This window comes from Panthera uncia, assembly GCF_023721935.1.
Source record: "Panthera uncia isolate 11264 chromosome D3 unlocalized genomic scaffold, Puncia_PCG_1.0 HiC_scaffold_8, whole genome shotgun sequence".
NCBI classification, from domain to species: domain Eukaryota; kingdom Metazoa; phylum Chordata; class Mammalia; order Carnivora; family Felidae; genus Panthera; species Panthera uncia.
This window is the reverse complement of record NW_026057586.1, coordinates 44,430,208-44,451,798: the sequence shown is the minus strand read 5'-3', so window position 1 is coordinate 44,451,798 and position 21,591 is coordinate 44,430,208. Positions and strand designations below refer to the sequence as shown.

General features: G+C 39.7%; 1 protein-coding gene across 1 annotated transcript in view; it reads right to left on the bottom strand.

Annotated features, from left to right (window-relative positions):
- The window catches only part of CHST9 (carbohydrate sulfotransferase 9), a 201,146-nt gene that overhangs the window by 85,132 nt on the left and 94,423 nt on the right, over nt 1-21,591 (bottom strand). The window lies entirely within an intron of this gene.

The following is a 21,591-nucleotide window of genomic DNA, read 5'->3' as shown; positions in this document are numbered from 1 at the left end:
AAGTTCTGAACATAGCACGTGGAGAGGAGAGGCTGGTCTATAGGGGTGGATGAAATCATTGGGGAAAGAGTGTAGACCACAAAGCAGAGTGGAGCTAGGGCTACCCTAAAAATCTATTGTGTACAATTCAGATGGGAGAAGACAGCTCCTTAAAGGGATAGAAAAGGAATAATCAGAGAGGGAGGCAGTTCAAGAAGGAAAGAGTAATAAGATGAAGACAGGTCAAGTCAGATGGACCACGAAGTGTCTTTTGAATTTAACGACACAGAGATCATTAGCAAGAGCAAGCCAGTGGAGTGGTTGCGACTGAAGTCAGATTGGTGTGAACAGGAAGTGAACGGGTGGGGTGTTATGTAGATAACTCTTCTGAGATGCTTGGCTCAGGGAAGAAACTTGTTTTTTGTTTTTTTTTTTTAAGGAGAAAATAGAGCATTGTGAATACTGACAGAAAGAAGCCATAGAGAGGAAGAGGTTGAATATCTAGGAGGAAAAGTGAGTAACCCATTCAGGGAGGTCCACGGGAGGGCGGAATAAATGGGACCCAGGGCACAGGTGCAACAACTCACCACTAATCCGCTCCCTTCACTGGAACAGAAAGGGAGGGGCGGAAGATGGGAAGAGAAGCAAACTGCTTTCCGGATTTGGTGTAGGTATTTGAGATGGTTCTCAGCGAATGGCTTCCGTTACACTCCCTGAAACATGCAGCAATGTCCTCCACTCAGGAGGAGAGGCGTGCCAGATGGAGTTTCGGGGATGAAATTTCAAACCAGAGGTAGTATGAGATGATTATTTCAGAGAACGATCTAGCTAGGGAATGAATTTTTGGAATGATCGAAGGGTCCTTTAACAACACTCAGTCAGAAATGTGAGTATCAGATATGAATCCTAAAAACATATTGTCCCCCCGCTTCTACTTGTCCCTCTTAAACATGTATTAAAAGCAATCCTTTTAAATGTACTTCTGTGCATACTTTGTAATTCTCCACAACTTAATAAATCTTTCCTCTTTGAAACAGCATGTTTGGAGCAGAAATTTCTTCAAACGGAAAACAGCTAATTGCAAAAAGTGGAAATTAATTGCAGAAAAGGTGTTCAATAAATTCCTTGCCAGGCCAGGAGGCTTGCCTTCATTCAGCCTCTCGCCAGCCTGTGCCCCTGGATCCATGCCTGCCCCTAGGTCCCTTCCTTGCTCTCTCATTCTCCAGCATCCAGCATAGTGCTGGGCTCACAGTAAGTATTCCATAATATTGGTATTTCTAATTGTATCTCTTATGCTACCATGAAGAGACCAGATCTTTAATGGCCCTTCAGTCTTGAGGCATAGGGTTGTGACAGGCTTTCTGCTTGTTTGTTTTTTTCTTTGTCAAAAACACTGAAACACCAACTGGGAAATCAAGGGAATCACTTGCAAGCACTTTCTCCCTCTGTTCCTCTCTCTCACACAGACAGAAACATATCTCTGTAGTTTAGGAAAGTTTTTGCTTTAAACATCAAGAGAAGAAAGGAGAACGTGTTAGGTTCTACTTAATATTTTGTCACAATTTATGTGTATGTGTAACGCTGACTCAGTTGTGGACTCTCTTTCAAGACTTTAATGTTGAAAAGGATCTGAGAGACCATTTGATCTCCCCTCCAGCCTGGACTGCACTCCATTTTATGGACGAAAAACTTACAATGGTTAAGAATATGGCCTGAGGATACAATTCTGTGAATTGGTGGCCGCAGTGGTCTATGGATAGGGCACAGAACTGACTCCCAGGAAGGAGAGGAGGGGTTTGCACGTTCACTTTTTTCTTTGCCCACAGACTCTATAGAGCATGGTGTTCTGCCTGCATGATTGCTTAATGTATGCTGGATAATTTGAATTTGTTGTTCAGGATCCCTTAGTAACCAAATGAGCACAGATTTTTACACTAATGGAGGTGGACAGGGCATCATCAGACTAAGATCTAAGTTTTAGTATAATTTCCCTGCCTTCAGTTAGGAATTAAAATATTACAGAGAAATGGGTGAAATAATGCCAGTGAGTATGGTAATAAATTTCTGACATGTGGTATGCAATCTGTGAGGACATTCCTTCACTTGGTCCTGTACTTTGGGGAGTAATGGGGTGGAAAATTAAGTTAAATAAGCTTTTATTATTCTGTGGTTCTGTTCAAAAGGCTACCATCAAATACTTCTAAAAACACACCTTCTGAAATGCAACTTCTGAAGTTCTTTCACAATTGAATTGTGAAAAAGCATTGTCTCCTTTCTGTTTTCCTTTTCCTTTCTTTTTGCCTTTGGTGGAATCAAATCTATGGTAACTTACTTTGGGTTGCATCAGAAATACACAGTTAGTACCATAAACCTCCCAGGCAAAACCTGAGAGCATGGGTTTAAATTAAACCAGCGAACATAACAAGGTAATACTTTTATTGTTTTCATTTATATCACCCTTTAACCTCAGATTTCTGTGCAGGGTTCTATGTCTTAGAGATTACGGATTATTTCTGTGGCTGCTAGGTTCTATACCTATAATTATATCATATTCAGTAATCAATTTCATTTATAACATGTCTAGAGATACATAATTTTCTTCTTTTCATATGAAGTAAATTTATCTACGATCATAAATGATATCTGACAGCTGAAAGCAGGACCTAGTATCCTTGGCTTTAGCCCAGGGATATAAGTCTATAATGTTTCTTCTCATTTCAACTGTCCTATTTCAGAGTATTATGATTTTAGCAACATATGCAAAAAGGAGCCCCTCTCTCCTTGAGCACTTGACAATGTAAGTTACTGAGTGTGTATGAATGTTATACAACTTGAAGTAATTGTAAAGGTCATTCAAGACAGATGTTCTCTTAGGATCAGTTGGTATAATCCTGTATTCCAGAGACACAGGGAAGGTGGAATGGGAGGAGTGTGAGGTTTGGGGTCCCACAGCCTCAAATCTGTATCCTAACTCCACACCTTCTACCTCTAGGGCTGTGGACAAGAAAAGTGATTCCCCTGAACATCGGGTTTCACATCTACAACACACCCAGTCACCTGAATAGCAGTGTTCTCAACATAGCATGCAAGGAGCACTTATAGGACAGCACATTTAAAAAAAATGTTTATTTTCAAGTGAGGGGGAGAGAGAGAGAGAGAGAGAGAGAGAGAGAGAGAGAGAGCAGGGGAGGGGCAGAGAGAGAGAGAGGGAGAGAATCCCAAACAGGCTCCACACTGTCAGGGCAGAGCCTGATGTAGTGCTCGATCTCAAGAACTGTGAGATCATGACCTGAGCCAAAATCATGAGTCAGATGCTTAACTGACTGAGCCATCTAGGTGCCCCTAGAATAGTGCATTTTTTATACTTGTGTCTTTAAACACTTCTCTCTGTTCATTATAGAATGGTCAACACATCCATTTAAACAAACAAGCAAACAAACAGGCAGACAATTCCCCTTCCCTCCCCAAACCCCAATTCTTAATATATTATCATTTTATAGAGGAATGGAGGTTTGGAGAGGTTAAACAACATGCCCAGGACCTACAAAAGGTCAAGGCTTGAGCCCCTTTATATCTGATTCCAGAGTCCAAAGTCTTATAGTGCTCAAGGGAGGGCAATGGAGCCAGAGTCAAGCACAAAGCCTCAGAAGGAAGGCTGATGGTGGGAAAATATGAAGTAGACCAAAATGTTGTCCATCTTTCCCTCATGTATCAGGCAATTAATCCAGAAGCAGATGGTAATTAGGCATCTGATGTGGGAAGGGCAGGGAATCAATCATACAACGTTCACGGTACGGTCCCTTGACTCATCCAGGAAGCCGGGAGGCTGAACAACTGAGGGACAATTAAATTCCAAACTGCTCAGCACTTCATGGCATTACTACAGATAAGTGAGAAACCACTGTGGATGGCAATCATCAGGAAAGCTTCATGGAATCCTGCCACCGAAGTGGTAAGGACTTGGGTCTTACCTAGGAGAACACACACGGCAGAGAGTGTTTTATGGTGTCGCATAAACATGCTGAAAACTTCATAGATTTTGGAATGCAAAGCCACAAGAAGTCTGGCATGAGTGGAAGGGAGGGCATGGGATGCCGATAGAACTTGGAAAGCCAGGCTCTGATCATGAAAACTTTGAGGGCCATTCTCAGGCAGTGAAAGAACATGACAAGGGCAGTTCTGTGTGACGCCCATAACTGAGGGGCAACCTGGGGGTTAGCAAAGTGGAGGTGGCCACAGTTGGGAAATCCAACTGGAAGAGAACAGCCATCCAGGGGAGGGGGAGAAAGGTGGACTATAGTGCAGGGGTGGAAACAGACAAGGGAGAGCCTTCATGTAGAAAGACAAAGAAGTAAACTTGGGATGCATTTTAATCGGAATGGCTGAAATCACTGTCTATTATTTCTATTTCTCTTATTTAAATGTTTCCAAACTTTCAGTCTTGGGGAGATAAATAGGTTGTCTGGTGAGTGCCTCAGAAGGTTTCTCTGGGTTGCCAGGCTATGCGCTGGACTTGGGGCCTCTGCTGCCCATTTCCCTCATCAGGAGAGGCAGCCTATAGATCCAAATTCCCACAAGACAGAAAAAAGGGGGTATTCCCCCTCTCTTGGTGCACAGGTCCACATGTATATGGCTGTGTCTTGGCCCAACTTTTCTCCAGGATGCTGGTGGAATGGGGCACATACATTATCCCCACCTCTGATGCCACTGGAGGCATCCAAGCCCTCAAACCAGCAAATAGGTAAATACATTTATATTTGTTAATTGTAATTTATATAGTTCTTTACACTTTAAAGAATATTTGAAATGGAAATGGAGACAACAAAGAAATAAACAAAATCAGAACAGAGGCCTGGATCTCAGAGGTAAAGCAAGTTTCCACAAATCACACAGCTAGGGTGTAATGGGCTTAGAACTCTAGTCCAGGGCATATTTTTCAAGTTCAGAATCCAAAACAAAACAAAAAGCTGCAATGATCAATAAAATTTACCCTCAACCATTTTGGACATAGGGCTAAAAATTGTAGCTAGTGGCTATCTATCAAAGAATTGTATATTAAATTAGATCATATGCCCATGGAACTTTCTAGTGGGCAACATGTTAGGCTCTCCCTGTGGTATATAGGTAAACTCTGTAATACACCCCTGTCAAGCTAGAATAGTGGAGTCCTGGCTTATAAATCCAGTTCTTTCACTTGGGGTGGTATTCATAATTTCTCATTCCATGAATTTGTGCAGCATATAACACTTAGCAAGACTGTGCAACAGCTAATTTTCAGAGCATGTTACACATGCTGAATCTACTGTTCATTTCAAAGCTCTTTCACACACAATATTAGCACGTTCATGAATAACTTGTTTATCCTTCTAATATTAACTGAACAATTGTTAAGTATATCTTTAGACTTTGCTCATTTAGCATTAAAAAAGTTAGCAAAAATAATCACACAGACTTCTGGGGAAGATGGTGGGGTAGGAGGACTCTAAAATCACATCACCCTATGGATACTGCTAGGTAACATTCGCATAGAAGCAAATGACACCATATACCTAAAACATGGTGGGGGAGAGGAGTAAAGAATGGGTTCACACTTAAGCAACTATCAACAATATAGACTGCTATATGCAGAAGATGTTATACACAAAACTAACGGTAATCACAAGTCAAAAACCAGTATTAGATATGCAAAGAGTAAAGAGAAAAGAATCCAACTATATCACTAAAGTCAGCAAACCATGAAAGACAGAAAGAGAAAAAAGGATCAGAGAAAAACTACAAAATAACCAAAAAAACAAGTAACACAATGGCAATAAGTACATATCTAGCAATAATTACTTTGAGGGGTACCTGGGTGGCTCAGTTGGTTAAGCATCTGACTCTTGATCTCAGCTCGGGTAATGATCTCATGGTTTGTGAGATCGGGCCCTGTGTTGGGCTGTGCACTGACAGTACAGAGCCTGCTTGGGATTCTTTCTCTCCCTCTCTCTGCCCCTTCCTGGCTTGTGCACAGGGGTATGCACACTCCCTCTCTCTTTTTCAAAATAAATAAATAAATAAATAAATAAATAAATAAATAAATGGATTACATGCTCCAGTCAAAAGACAAAGGGTGGAAGAGTGGATAAAAAAAAAACAAGACCTACCTATATGCTGCCTACAAGAGACTTATTTTAGACCTAAATACACCTATGTGTAAATGGATGTCAAAAGAAAGCAATACCTATATTGGACAAAATACACTTTAAAACAAAGACTGTAACGAGAGACAAAGAAGGACACTATATAATTATAAAAAGACAATCTAACAAGAAGATATAACAATTATAAATATTTATGCACTGACATGGGAGTACCTAAATACACAAAACAGTTAATAACAAACATAAAGGAACTAATCAATAACAATACATTAATAGTAGGGGATTTTAACACCCTACTTACATTGATGAACAGATCATCCAAACACAAAATCACAAGGAAACAGTAGCTTTGAGTGACACATTGGACCAGATGGACTGAACAGATATTTCAGAACACTCCATCCTAAAACAGCAGAATACACACTCTTTTCAAATGCACATCGAACAATCTCCAGATGAACCTCATATTAGGCCACAAAACAAGCCTCAAAAAATTAAAAAAGATTGAAGTTATACCATGCATCTTTTCTAATTACAATGCTATGAGACTAGAAATCAATCACAAGAAAAAACCTGAAAAGACCACAAATACATGGAAGTTAAATAACATGCTACAAAACAATGAATGGGTCAATCAAGAGATCAAAGAAATCCAAAAGTACATGTAAGGAAATGAAAGTGAAAACACAATTGCTCAAAACCACTGAGATACAGCAAAAGTAGTTCTAAGAGGGAAGTTTATAGCAATACAGACTTACCTCGAGAAGCAAGAAAAAATATCAAATAAACAACTTAACCTTACACCTAAAGGAGCTAGAAAAAGGACAACAAACAAAACCCAAAACCAGCATTAGGAAAGAAATAATAAAGATTAAAGCAGAAATAAATGATATAGAAACTAAAAAAACAATAGAACAGATCAATGAAAGCAGAAACTGAGTTTTTTAAAAGATTAACAAAATTGATAAACCTCTAGCCAGACTCATTAAAAAAAGAATGGACTCAAATAAACAAAAGTATAAATGAAAGCAGAGAAATAATAACCAACACCACAGAAATACAAATAACTGTAAGAGAATATTATGAAAAACTATATACTAACAAATTGGACAACCAAGAAGAAATGGTTAAATTCCTAGAAACATATAGTCTACTAAAACTGAAGCAGGAAGAAATAGAAAATTTGAACATACTGATTATCAGCAAGGAGACTGAATAAGGAATCAAAAAACTCTTATGAAACAAAGAAGAGTTAATATCTATTCTCAAACTATTCCAAAAACTAGGAGAAGAAGAAGGAGGAGGAGGAGGAGGAGGAGGAGAAGAAGAAGAAGAAGAAAAACTCTTAAATTCGTTCTATGAAGCCAGTATTACCCTGATACCAAAATCAGAAAAAGACACACACACACACACACACACACACACACACACACACAAGAAAGTACAGGCTCGTATCTCTAATGAACATATGTGCAAAAATCCTCAACAAAATACTAGCAAACCAAATCCAACAATACATTGAAAAAAAAATCACTCACCACCATCAAATGGGATTTATTCCTAGGATGCAAGGGTGGTTCAATATTCACAAATCACTCAACGTTATACATCATAAGAGAAAGGATAAAAACCATACGATCATTTCAATAGATGCAGAAAAAGTATTTGACAAAGTACAACATCTATTCATGATAAAAGCCCTCAACAAAGTAGGTTGAGAGGGAGCACAGCTCAACATAATAAAGGCCATATATAAAAAACCCAATGCAAACGCCATACTCAATGGGGAAAAACAGAACTTTCCCCTAAGGTCAGGAACAAGACAAAAATGTCTACTCTCACCACTTTTATTCAACATAGTACTGGAAGTCCTAACCACAGTGATCAGACAACAAAAATAAATGAAAGGCATCCAAACTGGTGAGGAAGGAGTAAAACTCTCACTATTTGCAGATGACATGATACTATATATAGAAAACCCTAAAGATTCCACCAAAAAAACTGTTTGAACTGATAAATGAATTCAGTAAAGCCACAGGATACAAAACGGGTACATAAATCTGTTGCATTTCTATACCCTAATAATGAGGCAGCAGAGAGAGAAAACAATCTCATTTACAACTGCACCAACATAATAAAATTCCTAGGAATAAACCTAACCAAAAAGGTGAAATGCCTGTACTCTGAAAACTATAAAATGCCGATGAAAGAAATTGAAGATGACACAAAGAAATGGAAAGACATTCCATGCTCATGGATTGGGAGAACAAATATTATTAACATATCTAAACTACCCAAAACAATCTACACATTTAATGGATCCTTATCAAAATACCAATAGAATTTTTCACAGAACTAGAATGGACAATCCTAAAATTCATATGGAACCACAAAAGACTCTAAGTAGCCCAAGCAGTTTTGAAAAAGAAAAACAAAGTTGGAGGTATCACAATTCCAGACTTCAAGTTATATTACAAAGCTGTAGTGATCAAAACAGCATGGTACTGGCACAAAAATAGACACATAGGTCAACGGAACAGAATAGAAAACTCAGAAACAAACCTACGATTATATGGTCAATTAATCTTCAACAAAGCAGGAAATAATATCCAATGGGAAAAAGATAATCTCTTCAACAAATGTTGTTGGAAAAACTGGACAGCTACATGCAAAGAAAAAGAAACTGGAACACTTTCTTACACCATACAGAAAAATAAATCCAAAATGGATGAAAGATCTAAATGTGTGAGACCTGAAACCATAAAAATCCTAGAAAAGAGAATAGGCAGTAATGTCTGGGATATCGGCTGTAGCAACATTTTTCTAGATATGTGTCCTGAGGCAATGGAGATAAAAGCAAAAATAAACTATTGGGACTGCATCAAAATAAAAAGCTTCTGCACAGCAAAGGAAACAATTAACAAAACTAAGAGACAACCTACTGAATGGGAGAAGATATTTGCAAGTGACATATTGATAAAGGGTTAGAATGTAAAATGTATAAAGAACATACATGGTGGCACCTGGGTGGCTCAGTTAGTTAGGTGTCCAACTCTGGATTTCAGCTCAGGTCATGATCTCATGGTTTGTGCGATCAGGTCCTGTGTTGGGCTCTACACTGACAGCGAGGAGCCTGCTTGGGATTCTCTCTCTCCCTCTCTCTCTGCCCCTCTCCCGCTTTAATGCTCTCTCTCTCTCTCTCTCTCTCTCTCTCTTTCAAAATAAATAAACTTGAAAAAAAAGAACATATACAACTCAACGCCACCAAAATCAAATAATCCAATTAAAAAATGGGCAGAAGACATGAACAGACATTTCTCCAAAGACATCCAGATGGCCAAAAGACACATGAAAAGATGCTCAACATCACTCATCACTGGGGAAATGCAAATAAAAACTACAGTGTGCTATCACCTCACCCCTGTCAGAATGGCTAAAATCAAAAACACAAAAATCAACTGGTGCTGGTGAGGATGTGGAGAAAAAGGAACATTTATGCACTGCTGGTGGGAATGCAAACTGGTGCTGATGCAGAAAACACTAAAAGTTTTTTAGTGTTTAAAAAACTTTTAAAAGAAAGTTAAAAATAGAACCACCTTACAATCCAGTAATTGCACTACCGGGTATTTGCGCCCCCCCCCCCCCAACACAAAAACACCAACTAAAAGGAATACATGCACTCCTATGTTTATTGCAGCATTATTCACAGTAGCCAAAGTAAGGAAGCAGTCCAAGTGTCCATTGATAGATGAATGGATAAAGAAGATGTGGTATATATATATATATATATATATATATATATATATATATATATTGGAATATTATTCAGCCATAAAGAAGAATAAAATTTTGCCATTTGCAACAACGTGGATAGAGCTAGAGAGTATTATGCTAAGTCAAATATGTCAGCCAGAGAAAAACAAATATCATATGGCTTCACTAATATGTGGAATTTAAAAAACAAACAAAAATAAGCAAAGGAGAGTGAGAGCGAGAGAGAGAGAGAGGCCAAGAAACAGACTCTTAAGAGTAAGCTGATGGTTACAGGAGGGCGGAGGGTGGGGGAGTGGGCGAAATACGTGATGGGGATTGAGGACTCCACTTGTGATGAGCACTGGGTAATGCATAGAACTGTTGAATCACTATCTGGTATGACATTGTATGTTAACTATATCAGAATTTTAAAAAGTAATAAATAATAGTCACACAAGAAAATCGTAGCTTTAGCTTCCAGTTGTGGATATATGACATGAAATTTAAATACACTTATAAGAATCTGAGCATATTTCACTCTTCTAACAATCACTAAAGATAGAACTCAAGAAAAGACTCTGTTTAAAAAGAATTAGCAGAATTTTACTCAAGGCTCTGTGCAATTAATATCATTATTCAGAATCTCCCTGGTTGCTCCTCTTTTTTTGTATATATTAGCAGCAAGTGTTGTTTAATATTTAACTCATTATATACATTTTATTATAGTCACTAGCACTGAAGACTAAAGATTGAATTTTAAAGTTTTAATTACCTAGTTGATTTGTTTATTCTTTGAAAATTAATCTCCTGGCACGGTGCCTTTCAAATAATAGCCATGTAGTAGATGTCAGCTAATATGAATTTAATAAATTGGTTGTTGACTCTTGCTTTTATGAGCACACCTTTGGTAATGTCATTCTCTTGGAAAAGTTGATGAAACAAAATTTTAAGCTCACCTGTGTATGTAAAATTTAAAAAAGTATGACTGTGGCTAAGTAGTATCATAAATACAATATGTGAGTGCAGCCAATATTAAATAGTAGGATTCAAGCACTCTGCTACCAGGCCATCATTCACAAGCTGGCAAGAACATGTGCATTTCATTAAAGTCAATGGAGTGTACCCGTTCATCCTGGCATTATTCATAATCGAAACATTTCAATTGTAGTTAACGCACACAAAAAACTGATTTAAAAGTCAAATAAGGAAATTAGTTCTATGTTCCCCTGTTCCAATTCCACAGTGACATCAACTAGCTAACTTTAGCCTTAGGAGGTATGAAAAAAATATCTAATACAATGAATGGAAAACCTAAAGAATCATAGATCTGTTGAAACTAATGTTTTTGCAACCAATTCAACAAAAACCTATTTAGTATTACAAAAGAACCCTCAAACTACTCTATTACAAAACCACCAACCTCATCCATAGACTAACTTCTAGATTTCCAAAACGGTGAATCACGATCTAGAGGATTTATGTAAGAAATGCAGCCCATTTCTGGAAAAAAAATTGAATTGAACTGTGATTAATTGAAAAATATTTTCTATACAACACCCAGTGCTCATCCCAACAGGTGTCCTCCTCAATACCTGGGTGTTGTATGGAAACCAATTTGACAATAAATTTCATATTAAAAAAATATTTTCTGCAAACACATTATAAAGACCAGGGGAATTTTGTCTTATTTTAAATCTCTTGGATTTCCCAATCATAATCAACATGATTAACAGCACATTGTAGACATTCTCTTCACCTTTATTTCTGTGATCCTCTTCTTTCTTGCTTTTTTAAGTTTTCACCATTTAAATATATCTTCCTTTTTTCCATGAAAAAAAAAATTCTCCATCAATTCCCACTGTGTGTGTCACCAAGGACTCTGTCCTTCATCCCTTATTGTTTTATCTTTACATCCAGTCATTTGTCTCCCGCCGATGAAATGCACTGTTCTTGAATATTTGCGTCCGTGTGAGCTTCTGCCAAAACTCGTGTGCTTTGTTGTCATCTGCAGATATCCAACTAGACCCCAACACTCAACAACAGCAACAACAAAAAGGTACTGAAAGTCTTTGACTTTCCTGAAAAAACATTTTTGTAACCATTGCATTCTGGCTCTTCTGCAAGCTCACCATCCTGAGCTTTTTATTTTATTTGTTTTTAGTCATTCTGATACCTTTCTTTCAAAGGGTTCCAGTCTCTTCAGTACGGGGAGACATGGTTTTTATTTTCCCAAGTTTATATGATCACCAGAGAGGGAGTTGTTTGTATGTCTATGCAGGCACTGTGCACCCTTGGGAGAGGGCCAGAGGATTGCTTATCTGAGAAGAGGAAAGGCTAATGATGGGGCACATGGCTACTGATGGGGGCACAGAGGCAGGGAGAGGATTCTGACTTTGATCCTGCACCCAGCTCATTCATCTGCTTGCCTAGAGCTGTGGTGACAGCTTCCAGCCACACCCTTGCCTCTCTTGAAGACTCTGTGTGAAAGGATACACACTAGCATATTTTGTCCATACTTCCTAATGGCTGGAAATAACTTTGAATCACAGAGAGAGTCATGTAGGGGCTCTTATTCCCTAACAGACTTGGATGGTCTTGAAAATTGATTGTCAGCAAAGGAGGTCAGCAAACCTGAAAAAAATACCTGACCAATTGGTAGAGATTTCTGTACAATGATTCTTGGTTTCATGTCTTCCTGTTCTTTATCCCCCTTCATAATTTACACAAACTCTTTCAAACTCTTTTTAGTGGAATTTCCTGCTTCTGGTTTCTCTCCGTTCAGTCCACATCACCTGCCTGAGAATAATCTATAAATTGTTGGTGTACATGAGGTCTGCTGTCCCTCACATGGTCTCATCCTAAATCCTAGACATTATTTCAAGGCTTTGCCTCAACCCAACCATCTGACTCCTGGCCTTCTTCTTACTTCTTCAGTATGTTCATGCACTGGGACCTCATGTCCTACAGGTGGCTTCTAAATCCAAACCCGCGTGGTTAGCAACCCCCCTCTGCTTCACACTTCCATGGAGCTCTTGTCTTGACAATTCTGTTCAATGAACACCAGTGAATGGCTCCAGTCATCCCAGGACATGTGCTATCAGTCATGACTTATACATAAATATGAACTACTCTTCAGGGACTCTAGGACAAAATATTAATTAATATCCCTTATTCTAGCTATAAGCACCCTGTACGTATTTTGTGAGAAATGTGTTCTGAAAAGTAGGACAGTCTTCGTCAACTTAACTCTTGACCATAGTGAATAAGACCCTTCGGTGATCTTGCTTTCTCTCCTACCTCACCTTACGTCATCTCTCTCCTCTGCTCACTACGCCCTACGACCCTCATCTGGATCACACCAGCTCTTAACTGTTTAAGGCTTTCGCCTGTCCTGCTTCGGCACCGACTGCTCTTCTCCATCTGTTATATGGCCCTCTCAGCCCAAGTCTCTGATTAGACGTCACCTGCTGAGGCAGGCATCCCTAAAAGACATCATCCCTGTTACTCTCTTTCATAGTGTTCTGTAATATCCTGCAGAGCATCTAACAAAATCTAAATGATACCTTTGTCTGCTTGACTGACTCCTCTCATTTAGATAGTAAGCCCCTAGAGGTCAGTACCTGGTCTGTTTGCTCACCATGGCATAACCAGTGCCTAGCACCAGTATGGATCAATAAATATTAATCAAAGGAATAAAATATTATCAGAGCTTTAGAGCATCACCTTAGTAAAGGTGAAGAGAATTTTACACATATATATTGCCTGTATATTTAAGATATTAAAAACTGTATTTAAATCAACGGATCCAACAAATGATATTATTAGGACAGTCTGATAATTTGCTCTCATCCTCTTGCTGCAGAGATGAGGCTACAAAATAGAAATAGCATGGTCTGGCTCCCTGGAATTGAAGTCATTGCTCAAGGACAGTGAATAATGCTATAAAATCACTTCCACTATAAAGATCATTATCTAAAGTCATTATCATACATAGGGCATTCAAACTTCACATTGAGCTTTCTTTCCTAGTACTTCAATCTTGACAATTCACGAAACACCCAAATTTACTTTCTGTTTCTCAGAAAGAGAGGATAAATCAAGGAGACACTTGAAAATTAACAAGTAATCACAAACTTATAAAAGTGCAGAGACAGCCCTGTGTTTCAGTCATTATAAACATGCCTCTTTATCTGCCTGCAAACTGTCCTTATTATTCTTCTCAATTTAAAAAGCTGCTATCACCACTTTTTGAGTCATAGCCAGAATATCTTCCCAACTTCAGGGTAAATAAAGGTTTCTTAGGACACTAAAAAGCATTAACCATAGATGAAAAAAGTTTATTTTTCTTTGTCAAATTTTAAAATTTAAGTTCACAAAAGGTAATTTATGTTTTTAGAAATTTTTTTAAAATGTTTGTTTATTTTTGAGAAAGAGAGAAAGACAGAGCATCAGTGGGGAAGGGGCAGAGAGAGGGAGACACAGAATCGGAAGCAGGCTCCAGGCTCTGAGCTGTCAGCACAGAGCCCGACGTGGGGCTTGAACTCATGAACTGTGAGATCATGACCTGAGCTGAAGTTGGACGCTTAACTGACTGAGCCACCCAGGTGCCCCAATTTATGTTTTTTAAAGATTTTATTTTTTCAAGGGATGTTTACATCCAATGTGGGGCTTGAACTTACAACCCTGAGATCAAGAGTCGCATGCTGTACCGACTCAGCCAGCCAGGTTCCCCAAAAGGCACTTTAAATAAAATAAACAGGTAAACCACAAACTGGGAAACTATTTACAATACATGTATCTAACAAAGGACGTATATCCAGAATATATGAAGAACTGCCATCAACAACAGACAAGTGATCGGGCAAAAATGAGAAAAAACTTGAACAGACAGATCACCAAAGAAGATACAAAGGTTCAAAGTACATAAAAAGGTGATCAGCATAGGGGCACCTGGGTGGCTCAGTCGGTTGAGCGTCCGACTTCGGCTCAGGTCATGATCTCACAGCTCATGAGTTTGAGCCCCGCGTCGGGCTCTGTGCTGCCAGCTCAGAGCCTGGAGCCTGCTTTGGATTTTGTGTCTCCCTGTCTCTCTGCTCCTCCCCCATTCATGCTCTGTCTCTGTCTCTCAAAAATAAATAAAAGTTAAAAAAATTAAAAAAAAAAAGATGATCAACATCATTAGCCATCAATGGTATGTAAATTAAAGTCACTAGAGATACCATTTCATACTGGCTATTGGTGACGATAAAGAGCAGCTGGAACTTTCAACATTGCTGGGGAAGTGATATTTACTTACAAAGTTAAACATTTACCTTATGATCTAGCAATTCTACTCCTTGGTCTTTATGCAACCGGAATGAAAACAGACATTTGCCAACAGATTTGTAGTAGAACTTCCAAAGCAATCTTATTCATAATTATCCCAAACTAGAAGCAACTCAACTGTCAAACAGAGGATGATAAATAAATAATTTGTAGTTCAGTCATCCAATGGAATATTACTCAATAATAAAAAAGGAATGAAGTACTGGGGCGCCTAGGTGGCTCAGGCGGTTAAGCGTCCAACTTCGGCTCAGGTCATGATCTCGCAGTTTCTGAGTTCGAGCCCCGCGTTGGGCTCTGTGCTGACAGCTCAGAGACTGGAGCCTGCCTCAGATTCTGTGTCTCCCCCTCTCTCTACCCCTCCCATTCTCATGCTCTGTCTCTCTCTGCCTCTCAATAACAAACATTGAGAATTTTAAAAAAGAGGAATGAAGTACCGATACATGTTAACAATCTCAGAAATGTTAGGGTAAGTGAAGGGAGCATTTACAAAGCCTATGTTGTCCGATTCCTTTCAGATGCGTCTAAGAATGGGCCCAACTAACCTACGGTGATAGAAATAAGAAGGTAGTTGCTTGGAAAGTACACAGGAGATGAGAGGGTGAGAGGGAGATGGTGGGGTCTTGGATTGGAATTGACTCGAGAGGGCCATGAGGCAAATCTTTAGGGTATGAGATTTAATATCTTATTCTGACCATTATACAGGGTGTAAACAATTGTCAAAACTCATTGGATTGAAATTTTAAGATTTGTTCATTTTATTGCATAGAAAGTGTACCTCAATTCAAAAAATTGATGGGCTCTATTATTAAGCAAATCTCTAATGTTAAGTCATTCAGAATATTTCTCTACTTTCTAGCCATGAGAAGTATTTTAAAAATTCTTGTTCTACTGAATTTAATATACTTGGTTTACAAGGTGTGATGGAAACATTAATTTATCCCATTTCATTAAATTAAGCCTCTATTTCTTATGACGTTCAAAACATAAAGATAAAAAACATTGCTCAAAGGGAAAGAAAACGCTGAAAAACAACTACAAAAAACCCCTGCTCTGAATCAGGATCGGTTCAAAGATGAATGTCATTGCTTCAGTACACCAGCAAGTGGAGTAGTTACACTTTGGGAAGAATTTCATCTTCCTAACCCCTGAATTATTCTACAGGGCACTTTAACCAGACCAAAAATTGACTTTTGGGTGTAGCCACAATGGAAATGACGGATCATTTTAATGCAAGAGAAAAAGATTGGAAACCTTGACCCTCTAGATTACTTTGCACCTCAATGAGAAGGGGAAAAAAAAAACACTTGCAGATCAGCTTATTAAAATACTATGTTCGTGTAATTCAGGTACCAGGAAAATATTTAAAAGAACGACTAAATTAACTGTGGGATGCCACTTTTTCTTTGTTAATTATTTCCATACAAGAACAATAACGTACAGCCTTTCTCCTACCAAAAAAAAGACCCCCAACAACTCCACCGTTTATTTTTAGAGATGTGGGAATAACAGTGTCAGTTTGTGCAGAATTTGCAAGCTCTTTGAATACTAGAGTCTGTCTGAGAGTGGGTAAGGCTGGCATAGACACTTTTTTTTTTTTAATCCTGAAGCATAAGGGCTTTTCAGTTGAGATGGTTAGGCCATGAATCTGAAGGTTTACGCTGCATTTTTAAAAATATCACCATGTTCATCAATTCTTATAAGATTTGTAAGGCTTAATTCTCACATAAGCTCAGGAAAGCTGTAGAAAAGTCCGTAACTATCCCTTCCGACCAGCTTCTGTAATCCTGGGTTTACAGACAGGAATGTTCTGGCTGATGATGGGAAGCGTGTCCCTGGGTGTGCACAAAGGCAGGGCCTCCAGCTAGGGGCACTGACAATGTGGGTAACTATCCCCTTCACGCTCTAACCTTAATAATAATCCAACCTTGATTCTAACACCATACTACCTCTTCTCAGTTCTCCTCATTCCCCAGCGAAGCTAAGTGCAGAGGAACCAGCACTGTGTGCTCCAGAAAATGCCCCGAGCCATGCCCAGTGTGGGGCTGGAGTCCCCACTAGGACAGAAGCCACATCTCTGCAATCTGGAGTGCTCACGAGTAGGAGATGTGCTTCCTCTCCTTGGAGCTGAGTGAGCACAAGGACACGGAGAACGCATAAACAATAGTCCCTTCTGGGAACTGTGTCTAGGAGAAAGCATCCACAAAATGCAAAAATCGAGGCGTGAGCACGGCTTTTGTGGATTGACTCTCTTCAGGGGTGCCTCAGTGATGACCAGGCACTACGAAGACCACGACTACTCTTCCTTTAAAATCACACACCACAGCAGCTTTTCCACAAAGGTGGCCCCTTTGCTCCGGTAGAGAGTATACTATCAATATGTTAAAAGGTATTACCCTCAAATGTGTGTATCTTTTTGCTCAGACATAAACCCTGCCTGAAGATTTTCTTCATGAAAATCCAAGGAACATTTCTCAGTTCAATGACCCTAAGCAATGATTTTGAATTACTTCCACTCATGAAAGAGAAGGAATGCATTTTTTCTCCCCAGGATCTATAAATGGAGGCTGAAGGGAGTATAGGATCCAGAGTAAGAAGATTCAAGTTTTAGACTCTGCCTTGAACATTCTATCAAGGTCCCCAAGTCTGTGATGGTGCAATCTGGACTATATTCTCGCTTGCAGGGATTCACGGGATTGTCTCACAGTGAACATCATTGCACTATGCAGCAAAGGATTTTTAAAGAACAATGAGAAAAATATGTAAATGAAATGCTGCTGCACATGCACTCCTAAGTTTGAGTTTGCCATGAAACTAGCAAGAGTCTTGTGTTCTTCCAACTCGGGGGCAAATAAGCCAAACAATGTCTTCCAGGGTTTACTATACTAAGAGATACATAAAGGGTAGAGATGAGCCGTAAAGAGGAAAATACACACAGAACCTAGTAACGGAAGACATATTGATTACAAAAGGAAACAGAAGGTTTACGTGGGGTTAAAGAAATGAAATGGAGAGATAATGTCTGTGTCTGTTTTTAATGAGGGTTGAGTTGCTTCCTCTAGCAGATCTAGAATGAAGACTGCAGACAAACCAGGCAGGAATGAAATGGTGGCTGTAGAGGCCCCCAGGCAATTAAAGCACATTCAGGAAAGAAAGGGCTGATGTATGTTTGTGGTATGGTGGGAGAATACCCAGTCTGACACTGAGTCAGCAGAAGCATTGCCTGGTGCTCCCTTCTCTGGGGAAGGCAGAGACGGGCTGCACTTTAGCATGGCTCCTGACACGTAGGGAAGGACGTGTGGGGAGTGAGGATGTAGTATGTTCTGTAATAATCTACACGTCCATAGGTTACCACAGCTGCCTGAAAGGAGTGTTCAGGAAGCAAGATACTTAGAGGTGATTTTCTGTTGGCATTCACAGAAGAGTGGACGCTGAGAACCAAGCCTGAGAAAAGAGAAGAAAAAGCTCTGGGGTTTCCCAGTCCCTAACGAGTCTTTGCAGTTGTACATTCACAGAAACCTGGAGTTTTGTCTGAATTTGACAGGATTTTCCTTATGTTTCAAATGTTATCCATGGAAAATGCTTGTATTCGTTATCCTTAAAGATCTTGGATAGTAGTGCCTTGAATTTAGTATATCCTTAATGAATAATTACCAAGTGAATGAATCAACCATGTTCCCAAATGAGGAATGTGTCTTACATTAATTAAAATAGGAGTCAATAATGTGCACAATACAGCCTATATTTTCTTTATTACTGCCATTTGGCAAATTGAGGACACGCTCTAGCAATTCAAATCTCCCTCTGAGGTAAGTTTAGTAGCTATCATGATAGATTTTGGCAGCTCTCTCCTGGGGTCCCCAAGGCTCACTAAACATTTTAGGAGGACGCCGGACATTATCCTAGTGGCCGGTGAGATAACCCACTTCCAAGTGTGGGAGAGGAAGCGTGGCCCTGCCCGTTGGAACCAGTGAGCTCTGTACTGAGGTCTCAAATGAGTGCTGATGGCGTGAGGGACCGAGGGCATGCAGTCTGGCTCCTTTTTACTTGGGTCAAACTCCAGGTTTTTTATTCCAGAGTTGTGGAAAAGGTTTTCACTGCCTTATATGCTAGGGAAGAAATAAATCTCAAGTGGAAAGGGAGGCTGGGCAGAGGCTGGGGGAGACTGAAAGCCAAGGGTGGGAGGTGAGAAGGGAGGGGGAGCAGGCAGGGGCTGGGGGATCTCTGAGCAGTAGCCCCATGGTGGGAGCTTAGCGGAAAGGGGAGCATTGGACCTTGGGCAAGTTAGGCAACTCACTAGTTACCTGATAATGACAAGAGCCTTAGGATCACAGGCTGCTGACTCTGAACAGAAAAGGCAGCACCGTGCTAACTCAGTGTTGAGGCTGGAGTACAGGTCTTGGAGAAGCAGGCCTGCAAGCTTCTGGGATCTGCACTGACCAACATTTTCAGTGGTTCCCTCAATAGCATAGTACCTACCTGGACCCTCCCCAACTCCAGCCCACCAGGTCATCCATTCTGGCTGGTCGGGAGCTCATAGGCATGACTACGTGTGCCTGTTTTCAGAATGAGCTTTTAATTCCTCCTAAACATTTTTTTTTTTAAGTTTTTTAAATGTTTATTTATTATTGAGAGACACAGAGAGACAGAGCATGAGTGTGGGAGGGGCAGAGACAGGCCCCGAGGCAAGCTCCAGGCTCCGAGCTGTCAGCACAGAGCCCGGCGCGGGGCTCAAACTCACAAACTGCGAGAGCATGACCTGAGCCGAAGTTGGACACTTACCCGGCTGAGCCACCCAGGCGCCCCCTACCAACATTTTTATATGTCCCCTTCTTGTCTTCATTTTCTGTGGGAAAGTTTCCTTCTCTTTCCCAGGAGACAAGCTCCTATTCAGATGATAGCCATCTAGCCACTCCCATTGATAGAGCGCCTTTATGTGCATAGGCTGTACAAACCTTATGTTTAATAATCTCAGTAACCCATAAAAGCTACATATTGTTACCCCCACGATATAGACAAGTGCTAAGCAAGGTCACTCAGCGTGTGTTCTGGCCACTATGTCAGGCTGCTTCTCGATGTAGAGTGCTTTACAGTTTAGAACGTGCTTTCGCATACTTTATGTAGTTCTCCAGCCTGGGAATTAAGTGTTCCTTTGCCTCCGTCTTACAGAAGGTAACACTGAAATGTAGACAGGTCATGTGACCTGCCCACATTACGTCTTTCACAGCAGCTGAGCTAGGATGCAAACTTGTGTCCTATTCTATATCCCATGCTTATCTAATGGCAGAGTAGAAAACATGGAGGCTCCCAGATACAAACTTCCTCGATTTTCTTTATATCCACCTTGGAATTTATCCTTTTTTTTCTTTTTACTTCCTCTATCTCAGGGAGAAGCTGGTTCTATCTATTCTATATTCTTAAAGGCTCTCTGTTATTCACGAGGGGCTTTATCCTGTTCCATTTCTTCACCTTTCAAGTCTTTCTCTAAGCTCCAACCACTGTTTCTAATCACCCAGTAAGGGCACATTTTCCTTAGCAATGTCCCTGTATATCTCAGACACTGCTCCCCACCCCTCAGCAATCTGCAACTAATTATGTCTGCTCTGTTTTTCTGCGCACTCCATGTGCTTCCCTATCTCCATACTTCTGCTCACATGGATTTGAAATGTTGTCCTTTTCTCTACTTGCAGAAATTCTATTCCTTCTTTAAGAATAAGCTCAAATGTTGTACCTGCTATGACTATTTCCCCAGTTACTCCAGTCAGATTTAATGGTGAATTCTCTGTGTTCCCAAAGCACTTTGCTCACAAGGAAAACACATCCCTTACCACATGAAAAACTTATTTGTCTCCACCTCTGTTTCAACTTATGGGTGTCAGCACAATAGAGACAAGTAGAGAACTTTATTTACCTCTACACACCTGGAAGCAATAAGCATGGCCCTTGACTGTTGAATGGATGAATGCATGGATGTACAAATGGATGGATGAACAGTGATTCAGTTACTACTCTAATTTTTCAACATGTCCCAAGGAGGGCATGATCTGATTTCAGGGTTTTTTCCCCTCATTTTAAATCTCCACTATTATCCTGGGAATTTGTCTTGTCTGCTTTGTGAAAATATTGTTTTAAATTAAAAAAAATGACTTGCTGTATGAAATCATGGAAAAGGAGAGGGACTGATATATCATTTTTCTTGTAAAAGTAAATATATTACTGTCATCCAGGTGATCAATGTTACAGATAAGCATCCAAAAAACTTAAAATTTATTTTTAAGTTAAAAAAATAAGATAATAGGAATTGATCTTCTTATATTAATAAATTCTATGTTCACATATAACATAATAGCAAACTTCATTAGATCGGAATAATGAGTTTGGGGAGGTAGGGAGGAAA